The sequence below is a fragment of the Helianthus annuus genome, chromosome 15, assembly GCF_002127325.2.
Source record: "Helianthus annuus cultivar XRQ/B chromosome 15, HanXRQr2.0-SUNRISE, whole genome shotgun sequence".
In the NCBI taxonomy this organism is placed as follows: domain Eukaryota; kingdom Viridiplantae; phylum Streptophyta; class Magnoliopsida; order Asterales; family Asteraceae; genus Helianthus; species Helianthus annuus.
In genome coordinates this window covers 26,118,758-26,131,593 of record NC_035447.2, presented here as the reverse complement: position 1 = coordinate 26,131,593, position 12,836 = coordinate 26,118,758, and the positions used below count along the sequence as shown (strand labels likewise).

The 12,836-nt window shown below is 36.0% G+C and overlaps 1 long non-coding RNA gene across 2 annotated transcripts; it reads left to right on the top strand.

Moving 5' to 3' along the window:
• Positions 1-1,504: 1,504 nt before the first annotated feature.
• LOC110935136 lies at positions 1,505-2,696 on the top strand. Of its 2 annotated transcripts, XR_004880573.1 has the most exons (4): positions 1,505-1,635; positions 1,787-1,854; positions 1,954-2,093; positions 2,197-2,696. It is a non-coding gene; the product is annotated as an uncharacterized LOC110935136 (long non-coding RNA). The 2 variants fall into 2 exon arrangements; XR_002588894.2 differs by lacking the exon at positions 1,954-2,093 and having other exon boundaries at positions 1,505-1,854.
• The last annotated feature ends 10,140 nt before the right edge of the window (positions 2,697-12,836 follow it).

Sequence of the window (12,836 nt, the reverse complement as noted above, 5' to 3'; positions counted from 1 at the left end):
TATATTATATTGGTCATGTTTCGTTTTTATTGAAACTTAGGTTTAATTGTAGAGAACAATGAGTAGGTTCCAACTATATATTGATAATTTTATAAAACATTACAGTTTAAAAATTATAAAAGAAAAACAAGATTTGAGTTAAATTAATTATATTATTATAATAATAAACAAAAGATTTCAAAAGTTTATTTGTTACGAAATTTTGTAAATAAAATATTGTTAGGCATATATATAAATGTTCTGATGTATAGTGCATGGAATTAACAAAACTTTAAAATAATTTATATAAGTATATTTTAATATGTAGATAACTAATATGTATTTAACTAGGTGTTGCCCCGTCCGTGTTGCGGGGCGATGGCCGAATAATTCTTAACCAATTAAAAAGACAGTACCATAGTTTTGCTAGAAAGAAAAAGTAAAAAGAGTGTTAGGCAGCTCCTTGACACGATTTTTAGCTGGGGGCATAGCCATATTTTTATTTTTACTTGGGGGAAAAATCAAATTTTTTTCCCGAGGGTAAAATCCTTATTTTTAGCTAGGGGAAAACAGTATTTTTATTTTGCACTGGAGGCAAAAAAATGTAATTTTGAATTGAGGGTGGTATCGTAATTTTGAACCGAGTGAAAAATCATAAATTTTAGTTGGATGCAAAAGCATAATTTTATTTTAAACTGAGGGCAAAGACATAATTTTAAACTGGGGGAAAGACCGTAATTTTAAAGTGGGTATAAAATAACAAATCGGTGTAAAATTGTAATTTTGAGCCGGAGGGAAAAAGAAAATTTTATTTTGAACTGGAGCGAAAACGTAATTTTGGCTGAGGGTAAAAGCGTAATTTTTTTACCGAGGGCGAAATCGTATTTTCGATTTAGCTGGGTGTAAAGTCATATTTTTATTTTGAACTGGGGGAAAACCTTAATTTTGAACCGAGGGTAAAATCGTAATTTTGAGGTAGAGAAAAACGATAATTCTATTTTTAGCTGGGGAAAAAAATTAATTTTAAACTGAGGGTGAAATCGTAATTTTGAAGCGAGGGAAAAATCGTAATTTTGAGCTGGGGGCAAAAGGATAATTTTATTTTGAACTGGGGGCGAAGACATAATTTTAAACTGGGGGCAAAACCGTAATTTTAAAGCGGGTATAAAATAAAAAGCTGAGGGTAAAATCGTAATTTTTAAACCTATGACAAAATCGTAATTTTTAAACCTATGGCAAAAGGGTTATTATATTTTTTAGTTGGGAGAAAAGCGTAATTTTAAACTGGGGCAAAACCGTAATTTTAAAGTGGATATAAAATAATAAAATGGTTGGTCCAATAGAGAAGGGGCGGCCGCCCATTTCAACCAATGGCAGGGAAACACTATTCCCTGCCATTGTCTTTGTATATGTTGAATAATGACCAGAGAAGAGGGACACGTCTCTAACACCTCACACACAAGCTTAGAAAGAATATCTTGAAATCTGAGTGTACGAATTTCTTTTTTTATATGAAACTTCAACTATAAATAGAGTAGTTCATAGATTTTCAAACTACTAAATTTCAATCTTTTTCTCTCGCTCCCTCTTTCTATCATTTTAAATCCAGAAGCCCTAAACTCTGCTCTGTAATCAGCGTGCTAACCCGGATCACTGGTACGATACCTTGTCCGATTGATCTGAAACCCATCAACGGATGTCAAAGTGCTGCCTGGATAAGGCTATACTTTGCTAACTACGTTGGGGTTTTGATCTCGTGATTATCGTTAGAGTTTAAATTGGGTTAATACAGTAATACGTGTTATAGTGTTTGTTTATTAGGAATCCAAGCTTAATACCAGGAGGCTATAAAAATCAAAACCCTAAATCTACAAAGTGAGTTATTCTCTTTTTATTAAATGCTTTTAAAACCCTAAATATTTTCTAAGTTGTATTTACAGTGATTAAGTTTTTGTATTCTGGAATTACTGTCAGTATGTGGGGTTTTGTATACACTACTAGTTCAGCGTTGTTATTGGACAAAGAGTTAGCCGATAGTGATAGTAATATGACCACAGTCACAAGAACTGCCACCGTGACAAATACTGATTTGAGTAATTGAAAGATAAACAAATGTAAAAACTCTTGATGCTGTAAATTTCAATACGGTGTCTTTTTATACAAATGATGAACTCGCCAGTATTCTTCGCTGATAAAATGTTTTTAAACACGTTTCAGGTGACTTACTGTGAAAGTGAAGAAATATGTTACGAAGCACCGAAGGCTTAAATAAAGTAGCTATGTTACCATAGTAAAAGAAAGAAAATGTGTTTTGTAAAAATAGGGTTTATCTCTGTAAAAAAAAAAATCTTTTGTTGTAATTTGGCTTTTATTCCATCTATTTAATATTAAAAACATTGGTTTTTTACAACTTTGAAATTTTTCTAACTACGGTCCTGATAAAAGTTTCCGTTACGAATTTACTAAACACCGATACCACTGCTGCATCTGTCCGCGGCTCCCGCTCAGGGTCGGATCGAGGGTCCTGACAGGCGATATGTGGTGCAAGTTTTGATCAGAGTGTTGAAGATACGGAAGGAGATTGTGTGGTGGAGGTGTGGTAATGGAACCCACCAATTCTTCAAATCAAGGACAAGTTGATACATGTATATATTGTATTAAAAAGGTGTCATTTTCACAATAAAAGTGTTAATAATGGATTGACAAAAATACTTAAATGCTTGGGGCACGTGAGGGAGTTTTAGTTAACCTTTAACGTATGTTAATACTAATATCCTTGTTATAAAATTGTAACCATAGAACCTAAACCTTTAGGGGTGCAAACGAGCCGAGCGGCTCGCGAGCTACTCGAGATCAGCTCGAGAAAAAGCTCGAAATGAGCCGAGCCTTATCGAGCCCGAGCCAAGCTTGAGCCTAAAATAAAGCTCATTTGTTTATCAAGCCCGAGCTCGAGCCTCGCATGTGAAGCTCGTTATGCTCGTCGAGCCTTAGTGTAAACGAGCTGAGTCGAACTGAGCTTATTTAAAGTTATTTACAAGCCGATCTCGAACCTAAAAATAAGATTATTTAGTAAACGAGCCCGAGCCGAGCTTCACTTATCGAGCTCGTGAGACTAAAAAGTCTATTATTTATATTATTTTTATTTAATTTATTAATTAATAGATAATAAATGAGCCGAGCCCGAGCCAAGCTCGAGCTTGAAAAAATACAAATGAGCCGAGCTCGAGCTTTGAAAACAAAGCTCGAATCGAGCCGAGCTCGAGCCTGAGCTCTCTTAAGTTAATCGAGCTCGAGCTCGAGTCTGGTCAAGCTCGGGCTCGGCTCGGCTCGTTTGCACCCCTACTGTTAATCAAATACCTTAGACCTAAATATATATTTTTTTAAACCACCAGGACTATCTATGTAGTTAACTCTTTATAATATATGTTTCAACAGGTTGCAATTTTATGAAAGAAAATGAAGTTAATCAAGTGGAATTAGTTATTTCGATTGGGAATCAGTATTAGGAGGGATTTAAAGGAAAACGCACGATAATTTCAAGGGAGTTACTAAGCACGGTTTTGAAGGCAGCACCCTCTTGGCTGCTTTCGTTAATGCTTGGGAGATACAAGAGTCGACAACCCTTTTGGCTTATCCCAGAAACAAACAAGAAAAAGAAAAGGAAAGGAAAGTTTAGTGGTGTTGATGCACCTTTGTGTTGATGTAGCTCGGTTCGCTTCGTGACCGCAGTCGACGACATTTCTCCGTCGTACGACCCGCCGGACGAGGTACAAATGACGAAGATACGAGAACAACACGGATCCTTGGATTAGATAGTGATGACATCATGACATCATCATACAAAGTTTAATCCATGCCTTACTATCGATATGTGAAACTAATACAGGAATCTATATATATCGATCAGGAGGTTCTTATATGAACTATTGATAAAGAACAACATGTTATCGATCAAAAGGGTATATCGATTAACATGGTTTATCGATCTTTATATATCGATCAACAAGCTATCCATCAACATGTATTGATCAATATCCATAGTATGTCGATAGGCTTTGTGTCTTTCTATATAAATAGTCTGTTCCGTCATTTGTAACGTAAGCTTGAATGAGCTAGAGAGAGAGAGTGTAGAGAGAGAGTTGTCGGAAAGCTTTGTATGTGTGTAATCTGTACCGAAACTCTGTCGAATCGAATATACTGAATCGTTAAACGGTGAATCTTTATTCGGTCTGTTTGTGTCGTAGCTTGGATTCCTTGTTGGTCAGAACCCTTGATGAACAACGATAAACACAATGATAGAACAATAGAATTCTGAAAGAACGATTAATATTGAATATGATTGTGATAATACAAGATATTCTGATTGATTACAAATGAAACATACAAACCCTATGTCACACCCCAACCGATGGCGGAATCATCGAGGCACGGCACTGAGCGAAACAGATTGTTTAAGAGAATCCACAACAACTATTAAATTACCAAATCCTTAACGTTAATATACCCATACCATTAACAGATAAAATAAAAACAGTTATTATAGATAATTGTCTAAAAAACAAGCCAACTGTTCCGACAACTCAGATTCTTATTAAGTTTGTTTCTACACTCCATCCTAGCTTGATTCCAACAAATAACAAGCAAGCTTCCTAAGCATTCAAACACCTGTCACATACGTTAAAATAGAGGTCAATACACATAGTGTAAAGGTAAGCATACAAGTTTGATAGATAATAATAGAGTTCGAAATCGTTTACGCATAACCAACCTGTAACATGGATAAAGGGAAGGCTAGTAGGTTATCGATAGAGAAATATGCACATACGTGACTGCGAGTTGTAGAATACGCAACACATATCCCCATTGGGACACGTGAAGTAAAGCCCTTAACAACCCATGTCCACGACAGGTACTGAGTCCAAACTATAGTACTATCGTTGCTAAGGTGTTAGGCAACAATCACTGTGTTAACATAACATACAAGCATTCATCTAATAACACGTAGCATGCAATAACGGTTAGCGTATAAATAGTGTTTGCGTTGTGTGTCGATTGTGATTTAGAATAAGTAATGTATGTAACACCCAAAAGTGCGTAAAGCAAAAAGGGATCGAGTATACTCACAGATTGTGTTTAACAAGTAAACACTCTCTTTGATTGAAGGGAGCGCTGGGAGAGATTAGTCTGGACAGTTAACGATAACATAAAAGATAAGCGGCACGTAAAACGGTGCAAGTGTGATAAGTGTCGGATGGTAATCCGATCGGACGGCAATCCGATCGGATGGTCAGTCGATCGGATGTCAATCCGCCCGGATGGTCATCCGATCGGATGACCATTCGATTGGATGGACATCTCGTCTGGTAATGATGTGTTTGTGTATGATGGTTTGCCGTTTGAAGTTTTCGTTGTATCATTTTGAAAACAGAGAAGTATCTCTACCTTTCAGGTCGATCGATCAAACGGCGGTTCGACCGGGTGACGATCCGTTCGGCGAGGTATTTCTCAGAGAACAAGTTCACAGCAGTGTTGTCACTCGATCGGATGGTCTAATGATCTGGTGGCAATCCGTTAGAACTGGTAATGCATTGAACATGTTGAAAATTGTTAAGTGTTGAAGTTCCAAACATCACATGGTCGGATGTTCGTTCGATCGGATGGCAATCCGATCGGACGGCAATCCGTTTAACGTTCAGATATTTGAAAGTTGAAGCAAAATGTTTAACTGTGGAACCAAGTGCAAGCCAATCGGATGGCTGTCCGATCGGATGGCAATCCGATCGGACGACAATCTGTCCCAACGGCCTGATCGTCTTTGACACTTGATTGTTTTCATAGTTTTCGAGACGGTGTGTTAACGTGCTAAACAACAGAAACCCCATCAAGATCCGAGCGATCCGATCGGAAAGGAATCACCCTAGTCCGATCAGTCAACTGTTCGAGACGGCGGTTCATGTTTAACCCGAAATCGATTGTCTCTTTGATAGAAACCGGATCTTGAACCAACACATCACTAAGAAGGAGTAGAAGATCAGAACAAGCCCCGATTCTATCGGTTTTGAGTTCATTGAGTGTAAAAGAGTTGAAAGAAAGTTGAAAAACTATCTTTCAATCCTTTTAACCATGAATATGTGTAGATTTATGCGAAAACGTTGTTTAATCTTGTGGAAATCCTTCAGATCTGAGTTGTTCTTGGTGGAATGAAGCCGATACTTGAAGTTCATAAGAACTCCATGATGAAAGCATCCTAGAACACCTCAAATCCATTGATTTCACGGTTAAAAGTTGAGATTCAAAAGAGATAATGATGAAGAAGTGTGTGTAGATCATAGATGTACAAGATTTAGGTTGAAAACTTACAAGAATCGCGAGAAATCGAGAGAAAGGAGAGCTTGAGTGCGGCTAGTCGAGTAGAGAGCTGTCACATCAAGTGATGTGACAAGTGAGGGTATTTATAGGGTTTCCCAAAAAAGGAAAGTGCAAGGGGTCGAGTGGGTCACCGATCGGATGACAGTCCGATCAGATGGCAGTCCGATCGGTTGGCCATCCAATCGAGCGGTCACTCAATCGAGTGGCTCCGACGATTTGACTCTCGGCGTTTCGTGCATTGGGTTTTTGTGATGCGTTTAAGCGAGTTTCGAGGTTGCGATGCGATAGCTTCATAATACCCACACACACACAAATACTATATCTAACATACAATCACTATAAATACAGGCGTTTAGTGTTTGTGATTCGATTGCAATAGAGTTGTGATTGCATTTCGATTAATCACCACAACATAAACTTAAATAAACATGCACTGTCACACCCCAACCGATGGCGGAATCATCGGGGCGCGGCACTAGGCGAATCAGATTGCTCAAGAGAATCCATAACAACTATATTGCGATAATATTCATTACATTTGTTATCCCATACTAACAAACAATACAATCACATAAGTTATCACAGATTTCTTGTCCTCTCGAACAATTCAAATCCGACAACCTAGATTTTTGGTGAGTTTCTAGACTTCCTAACTTTATTTGATGTAGATTTCAACTAAACCTGCAACATACGTTAAAATAATGTCAATACAAAAGTATTGGCGAGTATACAGGTTTGATATGTAATAGTGTAATAGTGAAACGCCCAACTTTTACTCATTCTTCTAACAACATAAAATTCTTGCGATTTTATGAAAATTTGACATGACCTGTTTGAACTTAGAACTTTTCCTCCTGTTTTTACAATATTCATTTAACCAAACCCTACGACACTTTTCAAATAACAAAGTGGTGGTCATATAAGGTCCACTGATAACATTTTGTACAATCAAAACCAAAAGTTTAGGAACCAAATTTCATGCTAACAAACTAGACACTTACTAATTGACATTAACTACACAAAATGTTAAATTGACCCATTCAAAATAAACAACTTGGACCGGAAGCGCATAAGGTCGGCGTTGCATGTGCGTATGATCGGTCCGAGTGCGCCACATTTAAACTTGAGATTTACCTATCATTCATAACAACAAAACATTTATTAGTCGTCATACATAACAACTCAAATTCTTTAATTACCTTTCTCTATTCGACCCATTAACATGACATATTTCCTTTCAACATGTTTACTTCCATTCGCAAACGTCCAACCTACTACTTTCCGACTCGTTAGTAATAAGTCACTACATACCATGCACTTTAACACACATACATCAATTAACCCGTTATGAACAAGTCAATATATAAACATTTCAAGAACCATTTCACTTATCCTTTCAACCCATTTAGACGGGTCGTTTCGCATTCACTACAACATAACTTCTAACACCTTTTTTCGACATAAACTCTTACATCTAACCAATCTTTATCCATAAACGAATTTGCACGAATCGTATTATCAAATAATATCATTCAATATCATTCGTAAATCTACTAGTAGAGTAAATAAAGTTCAAAAGAACTTACCGCGATCTTGAGATACTTGTGCCTTCGAGTGACTTGCGCCTTCTTTCTTCTTCGTGCCTATATGTCATAATCCCATGCTTTAGCTTTCATAAACAATGCTTTCACAACCCTTATAATACGCTATGGCGTCTACTATTCACATACATCATTATCATAAAGAAGTTGCATCAATCTTAACAAGCATTCATGTAAGAACCATAATTAAACTCACTTAGGCATTTCGCCGAACACATTGTGTGCGTATCACTAGTTTAGCACAATGTACAAGCATCCTAAGCACAATTTCCATAGTTCTTCTCATTGATTAACATAAACATCCTATTATTTTGAAATCTACCATTCAAATCATGAGCACATAGTTCTAAATCAATTATTCATAACAATCTCATGAATCAATAATCAAATTAACATACAAAACTTCACAATTGCTAAACATTACTTGACATGCAAGTGGGTTTTGCCCTAATCATGTTCATATTCGAATTTTAGCATCTAATGATGTCTAGAACTTCATAGCAACCAATAATCATACTGAATTTTGAATTACATTCACGAATCATACAAAACCCACATAATCAAACATCATCAAATCACAAAATTTAACTTACTTGAGATCAAGAACACTTAGATAATCAGGATTCTTAGGTCATGCATTCGATTCTTCAATAATCTGGCTTTCAATTGATGGAATCTAGTGATTTAGGGTTGGAATCTAGTGATTTAGGGTTTTGTGATGGAAGGGGTTCCCCCTGGCTTCTCACGATCGCACCTAGGTCCCAGGTTTCTTTCTTTGTTTTTCTTTTATCGTGTATTATAACAACATTTACACATCTGGTCCCTCATCATTAAATCCCTATTCACTTTAGTACTTTACCTTCTAACTTAACCATCTTTCTTTTACTAACTTTTAATTTTTAATATAACATTATATATATATATATATATATATATTTTTATTAAATATCACTACACATTATACTTTTAGGTCATATGAGAATTTGGGGTGTTACAAGTCTACCCCCCTTAAAAGAGGTTTCGTCCCCGAAACCTTTCTCATTCCAACTAGACCAATTCTACCATTACTTTTTCATCTATTCATTCACGATGCTTACTACGACCTAGATGCATTCGGGACCTTGGCAAAAGTTTCTTTTATGCACACATATTTGTACACATTGTCCCTCCGTTCTTAAATTAAGTAAATTACTTTCATAATCGCATATAAGTCAGAATCTGATCCAGAGCTCTTATTAGTGTCGTTTTCACCTTATAATGCTAGTTCCTAGCATACATCATTACTAGCGGTTCGTTCATTGAAATTTATTTCAAGTGTATACTATTGGTCGTACAAGCCTATGTTTATGGCTTGTTTCTATTTTTCTAACTCAGCATAACATAATCATACATTTGCTAACAAAATAATTTGATTTATTTCATTCCACTTAAGTATCATACACGATATAATTCATTATTATAACCATGAGAAAACCCTATCATCCCATTACTAACATTCTTCTAATTACTTTTCTTATTCATATGAGGGCTTAGCATATCATTATATGCATACTATAAATATTTAATGACTTAGTAGTATTAAAACAAAACTACCCTCTTCCTAATTACTTTTTCATGCTTACTATGAGCATAAAGTATCGTTCTACGGTTACTACTATTACTTGAACCAATTAAAACGTTCGTACTTTATACTTGCATACTTGCAAGGACTTCATTCACTTCGTTTGACTTTTAGGAAGTCTAACTGTAAATACATTCTTACTTATGTGAATCAGTTATCCTATTCCGACACGTCATTCTCTAGTTGAGCCCTAAGCTCGTATTAAAAAAAATATGATCTTTTATACATACCTGTCGCGGGTCAAATCCCTTGACTCGTTATTCATACTTTGCGACGGTTAATACTTTCGAAACTGTGACAATGCATGCCCATACATTATGCTCACCTATAAGTAACAAACTTGACAAATCGAACATTAAATACCGAGCTCAAATGGCGATCGCCATTTGACCCGTATGACTCATTTGAGTTTTGTTCTTAATTTTTATTCTTACTTGTTTAATTCATTTACGGATTCGAACTTTTAATTCATTACCTTTCGTTCTTACTGGTTTGATCTGTGCTTGCTTACGGATTCAACCTTTCATTCCTTACATGGTCGAATCCATTTCTCAGATTCAAACATTTTCCTACGTACCTTCCTTTCTTCTGCCGTATCATTTACCATGTCATTTCTTACGAAACTTTTTAATATTAATCTTCTACATTCAACTCCGAGTGTTGGGTCCTAACACTTAATTCATGTCCTATTTCATGTAGCGCGTCTCGACGCGACACTTTACATCCTATTTCTAGTGGTGTTCTCACCCTTCTTTCTTAAGTTTGTCTTACATTCAATCTTAGGCTTATACTTTTCATTCTTATCTTTCTTTTTTTCTTTCTTTCTTTCTTATATTGATCCGTTCCTTTAAGAATCGTTAGACCCCTTTTTTGCTAGCTTGACCGGACATAAGTGAGATGATTCTCACGTTTTTTCTCGAGCTTTGGTCAATACATGACCATCCCTTAATATACCATTTCCATTCGTTTTTTTTACCGTATTAGGTGTTAATTCACCTACGTTCTCTAACATGTCTTTTACTAATGAGTATTCTACCTCACACGTTGTATTTCTTACGTAATACTTCCAGCATTTGTAAGTAATTATTATTCACTGACTTCTACAATATAACCTTTTTAAAGTCAACCACCACGCAATACTTTTTGTATATAAGTATTGTAGTACGGGTTGTTCTTACTTTCAATTCGAACATACTTACAAACGCCTTTAGCTAACATCGGAACTATTATCCTTTCCATACCTTTCATTAACATTACCAAGTTCTCATTTATTTATACGTTCCACTTAATTTCAAATATTCAAACACGCATACATCTTCATGTGAATAAATTCGAAGTGATTGTGAATTCACCTTCCGTTAGCGTCCATGTTCGCGTTTACTTTATTACTTCCTCTTAACCCTTTTTGCCATCCATGCTCAAGTAAAATTGACAGTATTCCCATCCTTACATATCATTATGTTCGTAATATCATTAGCTTATGCGACCATACATACGACTGTTCTCTTTCTCTTTATTCATATGTTAATCGACTTTCGTTAGTAGAATTTCGTATAAATGAGACGTTCATTAATAGTTATCTCATTTCGAATTCATACAACTAAACGATCATCAATCATAACACGTAATTCATCTAGGACGTAACACATTAACTCTTTACTTAAACAATTGTGTCTAATGACCATCCCATGATATCCCTATACTGTTGACTTTTAGAAAGTCAACTATCTCGTTTACACACTTTAAACTTTTGAACATGTATTCATCTAAATATAGTGGGTCATAATAATAATACCCTACGTATTTCATATTCGTATTGTAAGACATGTACAATTTACATGATCCTCTAAACAATACACATATACATTCACATACATGTACTTTCACATGCTAATGCTCCATGATTCTACAATTAACAAATTTCATTCGGAGCAACTATATAACATAATTTCAACATATCATTTACTAATTAGTTCGGATGATTCACATTTAGCACATATTTGCCTCTTAATCATACTAAAGCAAATCATAAATACACATGAGGTACAAGCCCCTAATACGTAATTCTATCAAACCATGCATTCATCCGAATTTTTATACGAATTCCATCTAACTCACATTCTACAAATTATTTTCACCACTAATCTCATCATTTTTTTTATATTCATTTATCAACAATTCCGGTTCTTTCATATAACTTTAGTCTATATTTACTTCCTTCATTATTCATTATCATACGTTTCCAACCCCACTTTATACATTCGTCCTTCATTTCATGCCATTCCATATGTTACATTCGACTTTTATAAATTCTTACTTTATCGCCAACGATCTACATAACTTTACATAACTCAGTATACCCTCTTATAACTTGACAGGAACATAAAACAGGCATTTTTGAGAAGTATGTGAACTTAAATCATAATTTACAAGCTTCAATACATCATAGTTCATTAGTCCGTAATCACTTCGTTCGCATTCTTATATTTTAAACTTTACTTGCTTTTTTAGCTTTCATCATTCATTCGTATCATTCGACTCATTACTTTCGATTTTTTTTTTATGAGCCTACCCACTAATCGTGGTCATGTAAATCTTACTAGGCCTTATATAGACCCTATACGAGCATTCATTAGGCTTTTGAGCAACTTAGAAGCTCGAAATACAAAAACAAAACAAATCAAAAACTTTTTAGCGGATTTGATTTCCGCTAGCCGTCGGCGACGGCTTCATGCCCCGTCGGCGACGGGCTCTGAAAACTTGCGTCGCCCACAAAAGCCCGTAGACAGCCACTTAAGCCGTCGGCATACATAAGGGCGTCGACGACGGCATCATAGCCCGTCGACGACGGCATCATAGCCCGTCCGCGACGGCCCTTCCTTTGCTGAATTGCTAAAAAAATTTTGCCCAGACACAGATGTGTTGATTATCTGAGTACAATGTCACACAGCTGTGTCAGCCTCGCTTCACACCCTGATCTCAGCAACAAGCATCAATGGTCCACACAGCTGTGTCACTTAACGACACAACTGTGTGCGACGCCAGATCTGATATAACTCAATGTTTAACTCCCATTATTACTATTTCACATGCTTACTTAAATATTTATCATAACACACTATACATACTTATATTAAACAAAAACTTAAAGTCTTACCTCATTGGCGACCTCGTAGCGAACACACACCCCTTCTTGAGCTTTCGGTTTGAGTCCGAGCACCATATCCCGTGCTCGAATCCCTCAAACCTCGGCTCTGATACCAACT